Below are 5000 nucleotides of genomic sequence, written 5' to 3' on the forward strand. Positions count from 1 at the left end.
TGACAATGGAACTGTGCGGTACTTACCGCATCATGCTGTATTTCGTGATGACAAAAGAACGACAAAATGCAGAATCGTATTTGATGCTTCCGCACGAGAAGGAGGTGATGCTTCCCTTAACGATTGTATTCTTCCTGGTCCTCCTTTACAGCCGAACCTTGCATCTGTACTGATTCGATTTAGAACACACAAAATTGGTCTCATAGCAGACATTGAAAAGATGTTTCTGCAAGTCAAACTAGCACCGCAGGACAGAGATGTTCACCGCTACCTGTGGAGAGATTTACAGCCTAACGAAGCACCAAATGTGTACAGAATGCAGAGATTGACTTTCGTTGTGAACGCAAGTCCTTTCCTTGCAATTGCTACAGTCCACGCTCATGTAAACAAATACAAAGAAATGTCACCGTATGCAGTAGAAGAAATTTTACAAAATATGTATGTCGATGACTGCCTGACAGGAGCCGATACAGTAGATTCAACTTTGAAGCTTCAACAAGAAATGTCAGAAATTATGATGACTGCGGCATTCAATTTGACCAAGTGGGCAAGTAACTCAGAGCTAGTAATGGATGCTATTGACCCAGCTAAAAGAGCCTCATCGCCATTCGTGGAGTTCAATTCGAGCGACCCCCTAAAAGCACTCGGCGTGTCATGGGACTTGAACTCTGACCACTTTAGATTCCTCGCACCGAGTGGAATCATCTCATCCCATGATCCAATGTCAAAGAGAAGTCTACTTAGTCTGGCATCGAAAATGTTTGAACCCCTGGGACTCAGTGATATCACCCTTCAATGTTAGAGCCAAAATCCTTTTCCAAGAGTTGTGGTTGAAAGGATTACAGTGGGATGACCCGTTAGATAGCGACACTAAAGCAAAGTGATTAAGTTGGAAGTCCGAGTCGTTGCAGCTAAGGGATGTGACTATCCCTCGGTGCTTCGGAAATGGTATTATGCAAGACTCTGTGGTAGAGGTGCATGGTTTTGGAGATGCTTACCCCAAGGCGTATGGAGCAGCAGTGTACATTCGAATAAGAGACAAGCAAGACAATGTATCCTCACAGCTGGTAATATCGAAGTCCAGAGTCGCGCCCATTAAGAAGGTGGCTGGAACTTTTAGCAGCAGTTGTAAATGCCAGGTTGCTAAAATTTGTTGTAGGGGCTTTTCCAATGAAGGTGGCTAGGGTTGTGTGTTGGTCAGATAGTATGGTGGCACTGCATTGGATAAAAGGGAAGAGTTCTTCCTGGAAGCCATTTGTTGCCAATCGTGTGGCTGAGGTACAGTCAACATGGGATCCTGAGTGTTGGAGGTATTGTGGAAGTAAGGAGAATCCTGCAGACTTGTTGACGCGTGGGTTAAGCTGTAATGATATGATTTCAAGCACTTTGTGGTGGAATGGTAATTCCCAGTAACAGCCGCCTCCTGAAACTGGACCCTTATTATGACAGAGATGATCAGGTATTAAGAGTTGGTGGAAGACTACAGTTTGCTGATCTTCCTGAACAGAGCAAGCATCAAATGTTTAAGCCCTCTTTCACATACAGTGGTCCCGCAAAATCAGTCCCAACATGCGCGACAGCTCGTGAACAGGAAATTCTTTCCTCTGGCAACTGACCCATTTTCTGGGAACAAGGTCCAACTCGTTGTCTTTGGCAAGCTACACATCTTCTGATAACGCGTTTAACCTCACGTCTTCCTTGAGTTAGCCAAACTTTCTGCCTTAAAGTTGATAATACCGTTTCTGGACCAGCATGCAACATGTTCTTATGTACATCTTGCACCATCTTTACAACTTCAGGATGTCCGTGAGGCAAGATTATTAAGGAAGCATATGTGTGTATTTTCACATGCGCAGCATCTCGTATGGTTCACCTGGAACTTACACATAGTTTGACAACTGATGAGTTCCCTCAAACTTTTAGTCGCATGACGAGTCGCAGAGGTCTTTGCCATACAGTGTGGTCTGACAATGCACAAACCTTCAAGGCAGCAAGCAGGGAAATTCAGAAATTATGCGATGAACCCACTACTGAAAGTCAAAGAATGTGGAGTACCCTGGATCAAGATCAAATCAAGTCAGAGTTCTCATCACGAGGGATCAAGTGGAAATTCATCACAGAGCGTTCCCCATGGAGAGGTGGATGGTGGGTACGATTTTGCAGAGCGATAAAAGAACCATTGCGTAAGGTCCTTGGAAGGGCACTTCTCACCTTTTCTGAGCTAAACGCGTTGCTGGTCAGAATCGAAGGTATCATTAACTCGCGGCCGTTGACCGCAGTAAGTGATGATTGCAGAGACCCGTTACCTATTACACCTGCTCATCTTGCAATTGGTAGGCCAATTAACCAGTTACCGGAAAGGAAAGAAAGTAGCTTAGAGGAGACCAGTAAGAGGACTGTCGAAAGGTATCTCTACCTGCAGAGACTACTCAATCACTACTGGAAGCGTTGGAAACAAGAGTACCTACATCTCGTATCGGTAAGAAACAAGTGGCGTAAAGAGATCCCTTCTATTCGAGTAGGCGACATTGTACTTATTTCTGACGACAATGTGCCGCGCACCAAATGGCCGTTGGCTAAAGTTGAAAGGGTTTATCCAGGTAACGACGGGCTTGTACGGACCGCTACAGTTAGAGCGCATAACAGTTTCTACAACAGACCCGTTCAACGTTTACACAAGTTAGAGATTGAGTCAGCAACTTCACAAGTAAGCCCGGAAGCAAAGGATCCAGTCCATGGTGGGGAGAAGCCACAAACGAACACCGTTCATGCTGCAAGTATATCTGTTTCCAAGCCTAATTTGAGCGTTGTCCTCCCCGAAGGAGGACAAGGTGGGGAGAATGTTACAGCCCGTACTCGTACTGGAAGAGTGATAAAGAAGCCTGAGAGACTGGACCTGTCAATAGTTATACTAACCCCACCCTAGTGTGTAGGACTTAGAGTGTCATGTGACTTTCGTTGTTGTTCCCGCTCTTGTTACTCGGAATACCTGAAAGGTATCCGAGTTATAATCTGGGCAGAATTTAGTTTTCTGTGCAGCAAATGGACAATAGAATTACGAGACGGTGATTTTATTGGTTGAAAAGCAATGTACTACACCCCTATGAGCAATACATTTGACCTCCCTCTGTGGCAAAAGAACTGGAACTACAATGCAACAATAACAAATAAACAGCCGCGAAGGAGAAAGGTTTCCGATAGCGAGAGACTTGAAACAGCACCTCGTCGTACAGAATTCGATAAAAATCCGAATTTATAACCTGCAGTGGAGCAACAAAATGATGGGTTCTATGTTGGGGCTACAGTATGACTCATTTAATTTCGTTTGCTGATTCAAAGCCCATGTTCCACAAGATGCCAAATGACGCAATGCAGCTAAATGTGAAACTGCTGGATTCGGCCTTCTGGAAATGCTATGAAAAAGATATTTACTCTAATCTTGCCTGTTGACAATATGACGAAAATCGCCAGTATAGAGCTCTCAGCAGCGGTATGTTATAAATGGCCGAATTTTCTTAGTTTCTTTCTGCCTCAGCTGTTCTTTGTACGGACATCATCCGCCGATGTCTATTTCGTGTTTTAATTGATAGTTTCACAAAACTGTTTATCTGGAACCTTTGCAGCTGTATACCGGTTTTCACTTACCCATAACAAGACTTAATTACATAAATAGTATTTCACACGTTTTTTGTGTTTCTACACTAGTGTTTCACACGCCTTTGCCTCACCGGCTGCTTTTCAAGTTTAACCAGTTTATCTGATGTCACGCAACATGCTAACACATAGACATAACGCCCACGTTATTTTCATTCCAACAACCTGTTACAAAAGATACTATCCCTAATTAGCTATGTCACCTGCTGAAGGAAAAGGACAAAACATGGACCCCCCCTTTTGGACCGGGTCCATGGACCCCTGTTTATTTTTTTTTTTTTTGCTAAAAAGTGTCCCAAAGCATGTTAATGAGCTTTTTAACCTCAGATTTCATGACAAAGGGGATGTGTTCACTTTGTGTCAATGTTTAGATTGGGTATCAGGTAAAAATTGTTTCATTTTGTCATTACTAACAGCGATTTTACATCACCAAAAGAGAACAATAACAATATCTGTTTATTTATCATCATCATCATCATCATCATCATTGCAACGTAAGGCTAAGACAACATCATTTATCACTGGTATTTTATTGTTATAAAATATGTTAATGTTTATATATATTGTTCATGTTGGGGCTGGCTAATTTTGGAGTCCATTGTTGGGTACATCAGCTGAACTTTACTAGGGCTTACACTAATTTGTGAAACGAAACAAAACGAACAGAAATACAGAAAGAATCCTAAACATTCGTTAATAACCTCCGGCTTAAACAAAAGTTTTTAGGCCTAATGTTAGCATTGGTGAAATGTTAGGGTTGTACCTGCCCGGAAATTTTCGATCCATTTTGCAAAATAGTAATCTGAACAAAATTACTATTTTCTAAATTTTCCAGGCAGGTACAACTCTAGTAAGTCTAAGCCCTTTCTAGAATAATATATAAAAACGTTTTATCCTGTTCTGGAAAAAAGATGAGATAAATTTATTATTTAAAAGAGATTAATTTGTTATTGATAATATTTTAATAAATTGAATAAATGTATGATGTAGTAAGCTATTTTACAATGACAATTTCATTTCATTATATTGGCTTCATCACAGTGATTGATTACAAAAAACATATTTCCTAAATTAAATTGATTTTCACAGTGAAAAATGTGGGTTGGCGGTGTTTTTGATCCCATTCATGGGGTAGCTAAAACCCAAATGGCCCCTTCCATTCTTGCCTGTGTACAGCTGCCCACTGTCCGAAAAAAATCTGAGAGGAGCGTCTGTGATTTACCTTTGATAATCCTGTTCAATACCACGTGATTTCTCCTGGAATGTGTGGAAAATGATTTGATTGGTTATTACCCCTAGATCATTACATCATTGAACCAACGAGTTTTAATTGTCTTTTATTTTTA

General features: G+C 41.5%; 1 protein-coding gene across 2 annotated transcripts in view; it reads right to left on the bottom strand.

Moving 5' to 3' along the window:
- The window catches only part of LOC138028276 (putative leucine-rich repeat-containing protein DDB_G0281931), a 22740-nt gene that overhangs the window by 16911 nt on the left and 829 nt on the right, over positions 1-5000 (bottom strand). The gene's annotated exons all lie outside the window — the stretch shown is intronic.

Source organism: Montipora capricornis, chromosome 13, assembly GCF_036669925.1.
Source record: "Montipora capricornis isolate CH-2021 chromosome 13, ASM3666992v2, whole genome shotgun sequence".
In the NCBI taxonomy this organism is placed as follows: Eukaryota; Metazoa; Cnidaria; class Anthozoa; order Scleractinia; family Acroporidae; genus Montipora; species Montipora capricornis.